We start from the raw sequence: 18,084 nt of genomic DNA, 5'->3' as shown, positions 1-18,084 counted from the left end.
ATAAACTTCCCAAGATGGCATGTCCAACTACTTGTTGCAACTTATGGAAGTTCGAATGTAAATAAGGAACTAAAAGCTGCGTAAAACAATTTTTCCAGATGCTGCTGCATTGGCAGTTTTGCAAAAGCACAATTAATAAAAAAAATGTTTTATCACATTGGTCTACAACGCCGTGGCCATAAAAGAAAAAAAGATAATAGGCAATTTTTTGGCAACAGCCCTTCTTCATAGCACATACATCTTTATTTTTGATATAGCATGCATGTTGTCAGTGGTGCATACACAGAAATGCTGCTCTGAAGACGATCCATAGCAAAAACATTACTAGTGTACAATACATATTTTACTATTATACCGTAAGGCAGAATTAAAGCCAAGGTGATGACTTTGTTGGGGTTGTTGCGCATGATAATGTACATTCCTACTTACCTGAGCTGAACTCTTGTGATAAGCCCCAGTTTACGCAGTATTTTAATGAGACTTGACAACGAATCCACTTGCATCAATTCATTGCACTTTGATATTTCTCTAACAGTAGTGCCTCACTGCTAACCTTGCTAAAATTCGTCTTTAGGCCTTGTTTTAAGTATGTTGAACTTCTTCTGCACCGTACGTAGCCAACCGTGATAATCGGGTGGCATCATGTACAGAACGTGCACATATCAACGTGCAATTAATGGCACATTAACCACACCTACTCTTTGTAACAACCCTGACACAAAATAAACCACCAATGAATTTAGTAGACTCCTGTGAACTGGTGTGCGGCTTCAAGTTCCCAGCAGAGTGTGAGACAAGAAATCAGATGCCGTGGGTAATAAGGGAGCCTTGAATGCCCCGTGCACAGTCACCCTACTCCCACTCAAGGAAAGTAAATGTGGTTTAGTTTAAATAAAATGCGAAGATCATCTCTCTGGCAAATGCTCTCTTAACCTTTGCTGGTGGTGGTGCATGTTGTGCGTGTGAGTGTGTCTGGGCAAGCACAGGCATGCTTGGCCACATGCCTGCAACTTAATGGATCCATGGCGTAAATGAAAAAATACTAAAAGTATTTAAAGAACAAAGAAATTCACGAGGATAAACACGCCTATGTTTGCTCATGATTGTAATGAAAATATGTAGCAACTGGGTATGGCATACTGGGCATTATACTGGCCGCTGAGCCATTTTGCACATCATCGTTAATGTGACTCCAGTTGCTGCCCTGTAACTTTGTGAGGTTGTTTCATGATTTATAGAGGATTCAAAGGCGACTAGGTGCCTCAAGAGACTAATACTGTGCCTATGAAAGCACACTAAGCAGTTTCTGGGTTCAAATCTGGGAGTTACTCACCATTAGACAAGGTTCACAAGTGTAGCAAGTTGGTCTCAACTACTTCACCGACGACTAGACAAACAAAAAATCCCATCGCAGAACTTCAGTGTTCATATTATTTAATGTATGAGGTACATACTGCAGTATAATTCCAAATGAATATTCAGCACACCACATCTTAGAAAATATGAATGAGCCCATTCAGTGCTGGTTCAGGACGACCGATGGAAGTATGATTTTAGGTGAAAATGGCACAGGAAAAAATGGCACAGGTGAAAATGGTACGGGTAAAAAATAGCATGGTAAAAATGGTTCGGGAAAAATGGCACTGTAAAAATGGAACGGGAAAAATGGTATGGGAAAAATGGCACAAGTGAAAATAGTACAGGCAAAAATGGCACGGTAAAAATGGCACGGTAAAAAATGGCACGGTAAAAATTGTACGGGAAAAATGGCAGAGGAAAAATGGCACGGGAAAAAATGGTACAGGAAAAAAATGCACCGTAAAAATGACACAAGTGAAAAACTAGGAAAAAATACCACAATGAAACGGGCCTATATTAACAGTTATAAGTACCGTGCTAACAGCTAGATGCACTGTACTAACAGTTATATACACATCTGAATAAAAGAGATGATTAACCCAAACCGTCGATGATTATTTTCATGCTACTCTTTCCTAGTTTTCACTTGTGCCATTTTTACCGGCCACCATGGCAGTACGGTAACCCCAGAAAGAGTTCACTGGTGTCAAAGTCTTGGGCTCTACCCTGACATCATGACTATTAGGAGTGCCAGAAGAAAATGTTCTCACCTCATCACATGTTGAGTAAAATCAAATCAATGCATTTCCTCGGCTCAAATTAAGAATATGATTATTCATATCCACTGGTGTCCTTGAACTATGAGTGGTGACATTTACATGTTTCCATGGCGGGAGCCAGTCCCTCTATAGGATTACTACACTCGACTTGATGATATGCTCAGTCAACCACCAACAAGAATGTCAACTCGCAATCTTCGAACTGAGTAGCATAAGCAGACCAGTGGCGTGAGCTTGTTTAAATGGGAAGCACAACGCAGTTAATATTTAACAAACTTAAAAGACATGTGAAATGCTGCACATAATGAGAAACTATATGATCTGCTTTTGTCCTACTCTCGATTCTGCTCAAACTCTCACACCCTATGGAAATAGGTTGTGATGCCCATCGCTTAATTGACGATTAAAATGTAGCACCCCTCACTCCAGCTCTCCCCAATGGTCTAGGGCTGACGACTGTATTAGCACAGTGCCACCCCAGTCTGTACTATGCTGTACTCCCTATATATCTGAAATGGGTTGTACGAGCAAGTGTTCTTAGTGAGCAGCGATGAAGGCCAGCACAATACACACGGGGGTGGTGGGGCCAATATCACAACCAGCCACATGTTTCCCCAGTGTTTAATACCACATCAGGTATTCATTTGAGGCCTAGTTAACCTAAGGGAGGCCCAGTAACAGTTCCAATATCGATCGCCACTGATTTTAGCTGTGACTGGGACACTGAACCTGAATCACTTGGTTTGTAGCTAAGCACACTAACCACCGCTCCCCATACACATATACTTACAATACTAATAAAAAAAAATTCTGCACAATATTCCCGTTACCCCATTACCAAAGGAAACAAAGGTTTTTTGACACGTCTGCAAACATGGGACAAATTTTATGAGTTAATTAAAGCGCCTCCACGCAACGTTTATGAGATGCAGTAACATTTTGTTTGTAAAGTATAAACAGTAAAACCTTTATAACTGGAATGTGTTGTGATACAACAGGCTGGCATCCGCTTGTTTTGTCAAGCAATACATATGTTGGTTCCATTAATAATAATAATAGGTAGAAACTCATTACAGGTGGATATTTTTACAAGTTAATACTCAGCTTGTGAAGACGCAGTCCATCACCTGCAACTCCGATAAGCACGGTTGGCTACGTACGGTGCGAAATAAGTTCAACATACATACATACATAAGAGCAATGTGTACAAATGATAAATGTGCAGTATTCTGTACTGAAATGTCAGTCATTATAATGACACGAGCTACACATTATAATGCGAGAGGTGGCCAAGTGGCTGGGGGGCCGAATGCCAAGCTAAAGTACTCAGTTCCTGGGTTAGAACCCAGGCAACTGCCAAGTGATTATACAAAAAAATAGTTATACAAAAATAAAAAGAGATCCCACCAACAGCCTCGTCACACAAACCAACAAAATAATTTCTGATTCAACCGCATTAATTGATCAATCTAAACAGTTTTCGTTGAAACCTTCTGCTGCCAGGCCACCAAGATTATACGGCTTACCAAAAATACATAAAGTAGATACACCCCTTCATCCCATCGTCTCTACTATCAACTCCCCCACCCACAAACTGGCTCGTTTTTTGTCTGAAATCCTGCGTCCTTTCACTGGAAAAACCACCTCTGCGGTACAAAATTCTACTTACCTGGTATCGACAATCAAGGGTATTTCCCTGTCCCCAGACGACCTGCTTGTCAGTTTTGATGTAGTTTCCTTATTCACCAAAGTTGCTGTACTTGACACCATCGCAATCATTGAAGACTTGGTTCATCAAGGACTAAACACTGAGGTACCCCCCCCTGGTGAGACACTGCTTAACCAATACATACTTCACTTGGAATGGGACTTTCTACAAACAAACTGAGGGCACCTCAATGGGCTCCCCCCTATCTCCGGTTGTAGCCAATATTTTCATGGAGAAATTTGAGACTGACGCCATCCAGACTGCCACTCTGCACCCAACCTTATGGACGAGGTACGTGGATGACACTTTTGTCATCTGGCCACATGGCCGGCCTGCTCTAGACCAATTCTTCGACCACATCAATTCCATACACCCAGCCATCAGATTTACCATGGAAGTCGAAAAAGATGGCAAGCTACCTTTTTTGGATGTCCTAATAAAAAAGAGACCTGATGGTTCAATGAGCCACTCTGTCTACAGGAAAGCTACCCATACGGATGCTTATCTGAAACCGGATTCCCACCACCATCCATCACAGAAGAATTATCTCATCAAGACTCTGTACCATAGAGCCCAATGCATATCCGACCAGGAACACATAGGCAGTGAACTCAAGCACGTACACCAAGCTCTTAAGGCTAATGGTTACTCCGACTATACAATCTGCAAAGCTATCACTCAAACCATGAAGAAGGACCCTCTTGAGGAGCCTTTCAAAACCATCACTTTACCCTACATTGCGGGGATCACAAAAAAGATCTCCAAAATCTTGAATAAACACAAGATCCAGGTCCGTTTCAACACATTACATAAAATCCGTGATCTGGTTCCGTCTGTAAAAGATGTGATTCCGGACATACAGTACCCTGGTGTCTACAAACTAAGTTGCCTCTGTGGTAGTAGTTACATTGGAGAAACCAAACGCCATGTCTCGGACCGCATTCGTGAACACAAAGCAGACCTTAAACACGGTAGGACCAACACCTCGGCCGTGGCAGATCATTGTTATAATTCAGTAGGCTCACATGACATTGACTTCTCCAAGACAGAGGTTATTTGTAAGCCATCTGGCTACCATGAGAGATTCGTTCATGAGGCTATCCACATATACAAGCACAGAGACAATTTCAACCGAGAAGATGGATTCTGGCTTAGCAATCATTGTAAGGATTTGATAAACCATTTCAGGTCTTAATTGATTGTTCACGCTTACGGTGGCTTTCAGACAGCATACATTAATTTTTCGTCTCCCCCCTCCTCTTTTCAGAACATAGATGGACTCGTCCTTCTAAACAAATTGCCAAATCGCTGCCCGTGGTGCTAATGGTTTAAAAAAAATACAAACACCGTTTAAAAATAAATAAATGCAAGCCGCCACTTCTTTCAAATGTTTCTTGCCGTTGGTTTTCACACCTGATGATGACCGTTTGCGTTATGGTCGAAACGTCGTGAGAATTTTTATTGTTTTATATATTTTATTATTTTATTGTTACCCTTCAACGTGACTTTACCGAAAGAGCTAAGTATATGAATTACTGCAGTCACGAAAGCTTTAAATAAAAAAAAATATACCCAGGGTGTCATATAAAGCAGGCTGATGGTCCCAGCCCAGTCATCACTGCTTTCAATAAAAATACATATTAAATGTGTTGTTTCACTTAATTCAGCTTGTTTAGACTCTTGACAATTTAAAAAAATGTAATTTTCATTAAAACTTAATTTATTGACATGCAACACACGCTTTGCAGGGCATGTAAATATGCGTGCTCCTGGTGTGGATAAATTGGCTTATCGGGGTCAGTTCTAAAGGCTTTTTGGGGCTGATTTCTGACACGAGGTACTGTAGTGCAATGCATTCTGCTATTGGAGTAATGTCTCACGACATTGCAATGATTGCACAATATTTTATATACTGCGATTTGAGAAAAGGAGAATGAAACAATGAGTAACACTACAACACATTATCTTCATCTACGTCTGTATACACATTTACACTCCATCAATAATTATGAAAGACAAAAGTGGTATTATCTGAACCAGAATGAATCTAGAAAGGTAACATTACAATTCACAGTAAAACCTCACAAAGCCAGACCAACTTGGGGAAGTGCCTTCCCATAAAATATTGATTTTAAAATAAAAATAAAGTTTATTCCCTGTTCTATTTATTTTTCATTGTGCTATTCACTGCGAGCGGTTGCACTCTTTATTTTGCGTGCGGTTGTAATAAACTTTGCTCAGTCGGTCTTAGCCGCTGAGGTTGTGACGAGTCTCCATCTTCATTCCTGATGCTCCATGCCCCCTGTGTCGTTCCCGTTCCGCTGTAATGTGCACTGATGCCGACTTGATATTAGCACGTAAAATAAAGATTGATTTAGCCTTTCTGGTTCTGATCTCCAAGAGACTGCAATTCATTATTTCATAAAGTGTTAATTTATTCATATATACGTTATTGCTAAGGTTTAATTACATTTAGCCATAACTACAACATATAATTAACACCTACATATTTACCTTTGTACAATTAAATAACACTTAAAAAATACCAAAGTACAGTTTAATTCAAGTCTCTGACCATGACCACATAGCAAAGGTGGAAGGATGATTCTTAAACTCACAAAAAGGAGTCTAATTCTCATGTCCTTGAAAGGTGTAAATTGTACTTCGTGATAAGCACGTTCGAGAGGACAATGCACAAAGGTTGATATAGACCCAATAAATAAAATCATTTCTTGTACTGCCATCTCCTGGCCAGCCTGCAGCACTACGGACTTAGGAATTTTCACAAACCTACACGGTTCACACAAACATGTAGCTTATCATGGGATCTCCTTTGCCAGTACCAAAATATGATAATAGGGTTTTCCCTTTTTTTCTGGCAACAAAACAGTTGTTAAGATGCTAAAAGACCAAACTAAACCATTTTCTTTGTAAAAGGTTTCAGTTTGGTGTTTAAACATCTTAACACCTGTTTTGTTGCCAGAAAAAACGGGAAAAACCTATTATCATGTATCTTATCTTAACGTAATTAACATAGCGCCTAAGGCGCTTTACAGATAATTAACTATGGTACGTATGTATGTAATGGTGGAGATGTGAAAGAAATAGATTATAGGAAGTAATGAGCGAACCTGTGAGGCGTCAATTAAGTAAAAGCAAAACTGATGAGGGCAATTGATGATTAATTGATTGTATGGGGAATAAGTGATAGCCATAAAGAGAGATTATGAATGAGTGGTAGCCATGGAGAGAGATTATGAATGAGTGGTAGCCATGGAGAGAGATTATGAATGAGTGGTAGCCATGGAGAGATATTATGAATGAGTGGTAGCCATGGGGAGAGATTATGAATGAGTGGTAGCCATGGAGAGAGATTATGAATGAGTGGTAGCCATGGAGAGAGATTATGAATGAGTGGTAGCCATGGAGAGAGATTATGAATGAGTGGTAGCCATGGAGAGAGATTATGAATGAGTGGTAACCATGGAGAGATTATGAAGAGGTGGTTATAAGGGGGATATTTAGGGGTCGTGCGATTAGCTCCGGAAAAAATAGTGAGTTTTGAGTGATGAGCGGAAGCTAGTGAGCGAAGATGACTGCTTAACGTGGAGAGGAAGTTTGTTACAGTGAAGGGGGCAAGAAGAGAAAAAGAGAGACAGCTTGCACAAGGAGGGGTAACAGAGCAGAGACAACAAAGATTGAGAAGAGGGCAAGAAGGATACAAGAGTGGCAAAATCTGGTGGGGCAAGACCATGAAGGGATTTGTAGACCACAGCACTGGTTTGAAAATGATTGTGACCACACCTGGCTCGACTATGATAACACAATGGGATTAAAGTCAACGTGTACCTTTGGTCAAATGAGTGCGGTGGTGGCAATCACACATTCTGTTCAGTTCAGTTTATTTTGAATTACCCTGTGAGCCAAGAAGCTCTTAAATCGGGTTGGGTGGGGAAAGTCTCACTACAGAGCAACTCTTGATTTTTCACAAAGAAAAACTCAATTTATGATAATCAAGGGAATATTGAGCTAAACTGACCCCTAATCAGGATTTGAATTTGTGTCCAAATTGTGGGTTGTAAACGCTAACCATAATACCATAGTTGCATTACAATTGGTGATACCATATATTGCATAGTTAGTACTGTAGTTTTACTCCTTCTGGAAGATTATTTCTGGAATACAAAAATAAAAAATATGTTTCAATACTAATCAGCTGAGTGGTATAAACGAGTCTGACTCAGCTGATAAGATACTATGTATCGAACCCAGTTGGGTCGTCTTGTACTGAGTCAATGCTATTTAAATTATGTACTCCCAGAAGGCTGTGGGGTTGATGGGTTGTGCCATTTTTTCACTTTACGTGGAAAGACAACTATGGTATATTATGGAAATATATTTTCTGCTGATCAATTTAGTTCATTAAACACTTAGATCATGACAATCAATCACGGTGATTGCTCACTCAAGAGCCATTGAAATGTCAACAGATAAGGCAGTTAAGAGACCTGAAGTACCTACTGTGTGCTTCTAGCCTTCTATAAACAATGCCTGCACACAGTTGTTTCTGCCACCCTCCCTCCATCCCTCTTTCCCCACTGACAGGCACGGGGTGTTTGAGTTAGAACACAAGTGTGCATACAAGTGTTTGCTTGTCATTCATCCCACGGTCTGGGGGCACTGCAAGAGCTGCAATACAAACACATGACTTAAAGAGTCGCAGACCGGAGTCAAACAATTCTCGGAGAAAGGGTTCACTAAGGAATCATCGGATTTCAAAGCAACTCATGAATCAACAACTAGCCTCGTGTAAGATCAATAGCATTCCACAGTCTGACGTCATACAGTAATTTATATTTACGTGTGAGAAAAATAATGATCACGTATCGTTAACCTTTGTTTCATTTTATAAATAAAAAATGTTGTGATTTCAGATTCCTGTTGGGGATTTCACTCAGTACATCACTACTCTGGGATTGGTGAAATTAATACTGTACCACTTTTTTGAAAGTCAAACGTGGCCACACTGTGGAAGGCTCACTCCACATATGAAAAATCTACCACTGGCTCAGAGCTGAGTACCACCTTAATGTATGATTGACATGGGGACACTGTCTTTTGAATGCTTTCCGTCTGAGGTTAAAAGCAATAATACAGCTTTGTCCATCAATGTATGTCTGTAGTGGGGATAGCCAGGGGGTCACAATGCTTGTAAAAATTATCAAATATCAATAAAATTTCAGTATAAAGTATTGTTTCTGATAAGCATACGTATCAAACGGAAGAAAAAAATTATAACAGGATTTTGCAAAACTTGGTCTTAAAACAACCGCTAAAAAGATGATCCTTTTCACGTCATTACTATGCTGACCCGCCCATACTAGACATCTGTGAAAAAGAGTGTCATAGCAGTCTAAATACAAATTCTGATACTGTGTTACATTAAATTGCAAAGTAGCAGGCCATTCGCTCTGTGCAGCTTTGGAGTTTACGTTATCACGAGTTGCATACTGCACTTGTGAATATAAACATGCTGGAACATGATTTTTTCTTGTTTACTCATATTTTAGCTTAATTCACAATTTTAATAACATATGTTTACATTGGTCTAAGAGTCTTCTTAATTGTTTCTCAGTAGCATTTATATTTATAAAAAAATGCCACCCCAAAATTCACTGTTATTGTGTGCTTCAACCATGATAAACAATTTTGAAAGTCAGTCATGTGACTTAGAAACACTGGCCATAGGGTCTTCTAGTGACATTACAACCATGATGGAGCCCCCTCACCATGAGGTCAGTCACGATGCATGTTTCATGGTGGTAACCGCTCCATGTTATAGTCTATGAAACCAATTTCGTGGAGGGGAATTTGAAATACATAACTGTGGCACTCTGTCTTTTAACCAGGAGCTGAGATTTGAGGTGATTCTGAGGTTATTTATATAAGCAGATTTAATCACTTGTATGAGATGAGATATCTATCTCATCAACAAGCGGCATTGCGTAAATTATTAACATTATAAAAAGGGCACTGAATTAATCAAGTTACCTTTTTTTATTACAAATGCACATCTCGGAGACATTTAAGTTATCTTTTCAGATCGAAGAGGCAAAGGCAAACAGGCCCTTAGTTTGCCAAATGTTTGTTTGTAAAAAGTAAAGTGTTCGGGTACCATTCTTATAAGAACAATGCAAACACTGTATTGCTTTGAGTCAACATGTTTGTTTGTATGTTGGTCACAAAGTTTCATTTTTCATTCAGCATATTGCTTCCGTCAGTGCCATGAGCTTGGTAGCGTAGCCATCGATTGTGTACACCACAGTGCAACTGCATTTGGGCCCACAGACAAGGGAGACCCAAGGGGCTTAGCAAGAAAGAGATGTACAGGAGCCCCATTTCAATCCTTACACCAGGGTCCATGTACATGCCAACTGCAACATTCATTAAATCATTGTGCGCGTATTCGCAGAGTCATGCGATAGCGTCATTGGTGGCCATATGTAGTTCTAGTAGACCACTGAACTTAGTGGACAGTCGCCAACAATGTGACATTTATGGTGGCAGTGGATTGGCTGTCACATCGTGCCACCTGACAGTACTTTACCCGGTTCACATCGGAGAAACAAATTATCTTCCCAGCGAGCCAAATTCTTCTTCCTAGCACCATTGCCACCTACCACCCAGACAATGTGCAATCCTGCGGTTTTCATGCCATTGGGCTTGCGCATCGAGTCTAAAAACTGAAGGTTGAGGGTCTGTTGGCTGCCAAGCGAAGCCAAAACCACAATATGCCACTACATAATCCTAAAAGGAAAATCTACACTATGCGAAAACAGTGATGACAATTGTTCCTTAACAGCTATTTTTACCTTGTTAGAGGACATCAACAAGCATTACAAAGACTGTGTATCTTGTCAACATTCTGTATCAATTATCATTCACCCTTGAGGAAATCAAAGCGTTGACACTTATTCCCATGTAACAGCCCTGACCCATTGGTGAAAACTCCAAATTCCTTTGGCAGAGCAAGGAAAACCACTTCTGACTTCACACAAAGTGGCACTAATTTGATCGGATTTGGAAGGATGCAGAACTGAATCAACCGTGTCCGTGATTTGAACTTGGAACGTCATCATTCTTTGTAGGCGTTTAAAAAAAAGTAGCTCAATACACAGATTTGCACCACAGCTTTAGATGCTGTGTTGTTAAAGGACATCAATACGTGAATGAACAGTTATCAACATGGTTTACATGCTGCTCACCAACTTTTCATGGTCATTAATAAAACGAGACAGAACCAGCTAGTGGTGCCATGGTGGCGAGATGTTAACAACCTCGCTTGGTATTTTTTGTTTTATATATATTTTATTATTTTGTTGTTTCCCTTCAACGTGACTTTACCGAAAGAACTAAGAATATGAATTACTGCAGTCACGAAAGCTTTAAATCAAAATTTAACCTCGCTTGGGTTGGCTCTAGGTCCTGACTCCGGCTATATATTAGGAGTTTGCATGTCTCTCTCCCCGTGGTCATGCACGTTTTTCTCCAGGTCCTCCGGTTTTTTCCCTGTGCATTAGAAACATGGGTTTAGAGTATTTGGCTGCAATACATTTCAACATAAGACACTTCGTTGATCTATCATTTGTGACCAGGTCGTTCGTTTCTGAAAAAGAGCTTTATAGCTCAGTGGGCTTTACCTGGTAAAAATAGATTGTTTTAATTTTACCTCACTGTATAGAACAAACGATTAAAGTACCATACTTTAAGAAATGTTTTCGGAACTACATCACAATTATCATTACAAGCATTGGACCAGCTATAAAATCAATCACATCAGCAAACCATTCCAGAAATAACGGTGGTACTAGAAATGTGAGCCGATGGTTAAAATATAAAAAATATATATCTTGATTTTAACAAATAAACAAGCTCTTGAGTCTTTACCACGGCTCGCATTGTTGCAAAGCGGTTAATGTAAGGTCAAATAAAGGTCACCGTTACACCCGTGCATAGGTACATAGACGCCTCATATACAATTGAACTGCATCGGCTACTCAAGAAGTTGTCGCAGTCAATGTCAATTTAACACGAAGGCTTTCGCGACCAATATTATTCACAACGAAGGCGTTTGGGTTAGTCAGTGTGTGCCAATGCGAGTGGATACCACTGACGCCGTCGCTTCCTTCCCTCTGCTAGGCTGCTCCACGATAGACGCAACTGCAATGCGGCATCGATTGCTTGTGTGGCGATCGAAACGTCGTGATCTGTTATATATCTTTTTCTACCTACGTGACTTTACCGAAAGTGTCAAAGAGTATATAATAGGCAATATCCATTTTTCATAGCACTTCGCCTGAGTGCCATTGCCAAGGTGGCATCACACAATCTGTCTAATCGAGAGGGCATGGGAGCAGAATTTGACCCCTGTATGTGGGGTAAAGCAGCAACGTGCAAGCGATGCCCCTTAATTATCATCAAGGCGACCATGGACCGCTACGCGCATACAATGGGCCCGGCATAGGCAATGCTGTTTTCAAGACTTGAAGCTGCTGTGCAGTGTGAAGAAGTCAGAAAGTGAAGCCACAACCACCACCACCAACCAACCACTACCATCGCTACCAAAGTCAAATCTCTCTCGCATACCCTTAACAGACTGTTAGCAAGCACCTATGGAGCCCGGCACACGAGGTGGTGGGTGGCTAGTAGCACGTCCGGTCGCCTTTGTCTCCCCGGGTGCCGATGTTTGCACCGCACCAGGTGATAAGAGCACACCATGAAATGCAATCGCATGCGATGAAAATTATTTTCACACAGCGCACCAAGTACTCATTTGATGCTGAGTCGACCTATGGGAGGCCCAGCACCGGGCTCCGTTAATCGTCACTGGCGTTGGCCGTGAGCGGGAATCGAACTTGGGGGTGGCCGGGGTTCGTATTCGCAGACGCGTTAGCCACAACCACCAACCCCCCCCACAACTACCACCCCCCCACAACCACCACCACCCCACAACCACCACCCCCCACAACCACCACCCCACAACCACCACCCCCCACAACCACCCCCCCCCACAACCACCACACCCCCACAACCACCACCCCCCCACAACCACCACCCCCCCACAACCACCACCCCCCCACAACCACCACCACCCCACAACCACCACCCCCCCACAACCACCACCCCCCCACAACCACCACACCCCACAACCACCCCCCCACAACCACCACACCCCCACAACCACCACCTCCCCACAACCACCACCCCCCACAACCACCACCCCCCACAACCACCACCCCACAACCACCACCCCCCCACAACCACCACCACCCCACAACCATCACCACCCCACAACCATCACCACCCCACAACCACCACCCCCCCCCACAACCACCACCCCCCCACAACCACCACCCCCCCACAACCACCACCCCACAACCACCACCACCCCACAACCACCACCACCACCCCACAACCACCACCCCCCCACAACCACCACCACCCCACAACCACCTCCCCCCCCCCCCACAACCACCACCCCCCCACAACCACCACCCCACAACCACCACCCCCCCACAACCACAACCACCACCCCCCCACAACCACCACCCCCCCTCAACCACCACCCCACCACCACCAACAACCACGGAGCCCTGCGTGCCAGCCCTCACCTGGGCAATGCCCATGCGGTTCACGTGGCTCCCGAAGCAACCCTCATCGGCACCGATGAAGTGGACGAGAGGAAAACGATGAAATTAAACCGCGGACGTCGAGGCAAAGGTCGATTTGAAAAGCGCCAGATCTCAGTGGCGAGCAAAGTTTAATTTTCGGCTGCGTTTATTTTTTTTGCGATTAGATTAAAATAAAAAAAAACAACCCGGTTGCTGTGGCAACGGCGTGCACCGCGGCGCAGACTCCCGTTTTTATTTCCCAGCTTGGATGCGCGACCGCGTGCGGAGTTCTGATTGGGCGATGTAGCTGGTGATGTCATCAAGCCAAGTTGCAAGGCGGCCGGGGACCCTCTGGGAATACCCCCCCCCCGCAAGGCTGACCTATCGAGTGTGTGAAATCTAAACCGAGCGACATGACGTCACAACAGCGAGAGTGGCTCGATGACATTGTTGGATCAATGACACGACGTCATCGCGCTCAGGTACAGCCAACCTGCTGAAGAGACGCAACTCGACGTGATGTGAAGAAGGCCCATCGCTCGAAACGTCGTCTATTATATATTTTTCTATTTTAAGGCCTCACGATGTTATTGACGAATGTGCCTATTTTTTGTGCTTGTGCAAATGTAATGTTGCCTATTTTTTACCACATATATAAGAACGGTAACAGACGACTCCGACAATGTACTTTTAATCCCGAATGGGTAAAACGATGACATTTTTTTAACACGTACGCTTTCGCGACCAATATTATTCATAATAAAGTATTTTTTGGGTTAGATCGCGTGAGTTTAAATGTGTCGTAAACCTCCACCACCCGACAGACATTAAGATTTGTCACGTCAACAACGCGCCAGTGTGTTAATACTTCAGCCCAACCGGTGTGTTGGAGAGTAAATCCACAACATTTACATGTTTTAATACGACGTTTCGCTGGTAATTAGATCCGGTGATGCTGCTCACTGACTATGTCCAGATTTCTCGAGGACCCGTGAGCTCAACATTGCAGAATGAGAATAAAATAATAAATTGATAAAATAAAATAACACAAAATTCTGTCTGGAGGACAGCGTTGTCCTCCAGACAGTCTCGTCCCTTCACCTGATGAAGGCCGCTGTGTTGTGGCCGAAACGTCGCGAGAATTTTATTGTGTTATTTTATTTTATCAATTTATTATTTTATTCTCATTCTACGCGGTGACTTTACCGAATTGAACCAAAGAAGATGAATCCTTGCAGTCACGAAAGCTTTAAATCGAAACTCAACATTGTAATCCAGTCTTGACGAGACCCAGGATGGTTCGTCGGCAGGTTTCAGCCTGAATGTTACAAACCCGGCGCAGATGTTCCCTTCGAAGGGCTCCCACGTTTCCCAAGCACAGCGAAGGGCTCCCACGTTTCCCAAGCACAGCGAAGGGCTCCCACGTTTCCCAAGCACAACGAAGGGCTCCCACGTTTCCCAAGCACAGCGAAGGGCTCCCACGTTTCCCAAGCACAGCGAAGGGAAGAAGGCATCGCTGTGGTCGAGAAGACTCAGAAGTTTCGTCGGGAGCGACTGACCCGGCTGATTTCTCTACACGTTACGCAAACGATGTTGAAAGGATGATTGCACTGAACCGATTACGCTCACACATGGAACGTCAGCAACCGGCGTTTGCCAATAAGTGGCGGTGATGTCACCACGGCGCTTGTGCCAGGCTAGGTGCTCCTTGCAGCCAGGTGAGTATATGGAAGGTCCCGCTGGCGATGTCACGGCACAGCTTTTTATGGGTTGACTGACCGACATGACTGGAGCTTGTCACCGCCTGTGCTCCGCATTGTGCTGCGCACGTTGTGAGCGTCGCTCCTCCGCCCTCTGCTGTTGGGCTGTAAACAAAGATAAAGATCCATCTTACTGTTACTGCTATGAGCCAAGAATGTCTGTGTGTAACGCGCCTGACGTCACTCCACATGCCACACCCCCCGTCATGAATATTCATGAGCGGGTGGATTTTTACACTCACGCAGGTCGAGCGGAAATAATATTTTTGTTAGCAAATTCGCTTTAAAGTTTTACGTTTCTTTATTGAAAGTGAATCTAATAAATAATTCTACGCAGCAACAAAGTGGATTTGGTGTCTTTATTTATTTCTTCAGCACTTGAGACAAAAGGTAAGTATAATTTGTGTCTCTACATTGTGGTAAAATAGACATTTCTCGGTGATTTTACATATATTGTATCGAATTACAATTTATTTCAACTCCAGCGACCAGGCGGTCGTCATCAATGTTGTGTTGTGATCGAAATGCCGTAGTTTATTATTTTTCTTTTCTTTGAACCTATCTACATGACTTTACCGAAATACCCAAAGATTATGAATACGAAAGCTTTAAGTCAAGATTGACACACCAGCACTTTTTTTTATATTTTATATTCAGTAGCCCCGGCATGCCGCCTGGCCAGGAGAATATGGGAAACACTGAATACTTTTAATAATGGGCAGGTCTTCCGAAATTACAGCTTGTTACTAGCTATTTTACAGTATAGTGTTAAAATGTGCTTGAAATCACGTAATTTATGTTCATTGAGCCCTATTCACAACGTGCTTTAGAAAAGGACTGCTGTTCTATTATCACGTTGTGAATAGGGCTCATTATTTAATCAACCTTAATTGTTTTTGAGTAGTGGTCGCCTTGGCGGACAACTTTATTGTTTTCTCCGACACCACTTTTAACAGGTCCCTGCAGGGTGGGCTGGTAGGACAAGTCTCTGCGCTGTCTATTGCTGATTTTACACCCAACAGCACGAGATTTCACTTCGTTAAAGTATTGAAAGGGGACGGACGGACACATTAATCTATTTCAGGCTGGTACACTCAGTCTACAACTTCGTTCCTACCAGTATTACAACTCTTCACATTTCGTCTGTGACTCCGTCATTCCGCTTAGCCGCAGCTCGCTCGCCACCCGTCTCGCTCACTCCGCTTCCTCCCCCATCCCTCACTGTCCCTCTGCGTCGTCCCTGTCTCTCTTAGTCTCTCGCTGTCTCTGTCACTTGATGTCTGCCTCTCGCTGTATCTCTGTCTCTCTCCGTCTCTGTCCCATGCTGTATCTCTGCCTCTCTCCCGCTCTCTCTGTCTCTCTCCGTCACTCGCTGTCTCTGTCTCTCTCTGTCACTTGATGTCTGTCTCTCGCTGTATCTCTGTCTCTCTCCCACTGTCTCTCTCCGTCTCTCGCTGTCTCTGTCTCTCTCCGTCGCTGTCCCATGCTGTATCCCTGCCTCTCTCCCGCTGTCTCTCTCTGTCTCACGCTGTCTCTCTCTGTCTCACGCTGTATCTCTGTCTCTCCCACTGTCTCTGTCCCTCTCCCGCTGTCTCTGTCTCTCTCTCTGTCTCACGCTGTATCTCTGTCTCTCTCCCACTGTCTCTGTCCCTCTCCCGCTGTCTCTGTCTCACGCTGTATCTCTGTCTCTCTCCCAGTCTCTCTCCGTCTCTCGCTGTCTCTCGCTGTCTCTGTCTCTCTCCGTCTCTGTCCCATGCTGTATCCCTGCCTCTCTCCCGCTGTCTCTCTCTGTCTCACGCTGTATCTCTGTCTCTCTCCCGCTGTCTCTGTCTCTCTCCCGCTGTCTCTGTCTCTCTCCCACTGTCTCTGTCTGTCTGTCTCTCTCGGTCTGTCTCTCTCCCGCTGTCTCTCTCCCGCTGTCTCTGTCCCTCTCCCGCTGTCTCTGTCCCTCTCTGTCTCTTTCCCACTGTCTCTCTCTTGTCTCTCTCGGTCTGTCTCTCTCCCGCTGTCTCTGTCCCTCTCTGTCTCTCTCCCACTGTCTCTGTCCCTCTCCCGCTGTCTCTGTCCCTCTCTGTCTCTCTCCCACTGTCTCTGTCTCTCTCTCTCCCACTGTCTCTGTCTCTCTCTGCTTGTCTCGGCTGTCTCTGCTTCTCTCTGTCTCTCTCTGCTCTACTGCTAGCCTGTTCTGTCTCCGATGTCTTCACTCCGGTTCTCCCCGACCTGCTTCGTTCCAGTCCCAGCGACAACAACTCCACTCGTTCTTCCCGTCTCCCGAATGTCCCCGTTCTCATTACCAACCAATTAATTAGGCCGCGTGCCCCCCCCCCGCACCTGTTACTTGCCCTTCTCTATTCCCAGACATCCCGGCGCCACTCCGCCCATGACAACAACCCCAGCCAATCACAGCCGTACATCGCTCTCCAGATTAATTGGCTCCTCATTACCGCACAGTTAACCCGCCGCCACACCTGACCGGCCTCACGTAACCCCACTGGTCCATAACTCGCGCGTCTTTACCATTCCCCCCTGCGTGTATGCGCGTGTTTATCCACCACATTCGAAGCTAATACTGGTAGGAAACGTAGTGGACTGGAAGCCCAACCGGGATTAATTCACAGGAGGCAGGGGATTAATTGTGGATGTCTGTGGATGTCTGTCCACGTGTATCCGAACACCCGGATATATAACAAATGCACTCCTAGTGGGCATTACTGGTAGGAAACGTAGCGGACTGGAAGCCCAACCGGGATTAATTCTCACAGGAGGCAGGGGATTGTGTATGTCTGTGGATGTCTGTCCACGTGTGT

At 43.9% G+C, this 18,084-nt stretch overlaps 1 protein-coding gene across 6 annotated transcripts in view; it reads right to left on the bottom strand.

Moving 5' to 3' along the window:
• LOC116945022 (uncharacterized) overlaps positions 1-15,319 on the bottom strand; it is a 50,152-nt gene extending 34,833 nt beyond the window's left edge. For 2 of the 6 annotated variants that reach the window (XM_032959079.2, XM_032959082.2), the window contains exon 1: positions 13,518-13,789. The gene's annotated coding sequence lies outside the window, so the exon portion shown is untranslated. Of the gene's footprint in view, positions 1-429; positions 1,319-13,517; positions 13,790-15,296 lie in introns of those variants that run through there. The other 4 variants (XM_076068716.1, XM_032959083.2, XM_076068715.1 and 1 more) reach the window with 4 other exon arrangements.
• Positions 15,320-18,084: the final 2,765 nt, after the last annotated feature.

The sequence above is a fragment of the Petromyzon marinus genome, chromosome 22 (genome assembly GCF_048934315.1).
Source record: "Petromyzon marinus isolate PM22_M1 ecotype Great Lakes invasive population chromosome 22, UKy_Petmar_22M1.pri1.0, whole genome shotgun sequence".
Classification (NCBI taxonomy): domain Eukaryota; kingdom Metazoa; phylum Chordata; class Hyperoartia; order Petromyzontiformes; family Petromyzontidae; genus Petromyzon; species Petromyzon marinus.
Note: the sequence above shows the minus strand (reverse complement) of the source record. Positions and strands in the feature narration are given on the sequence as shown.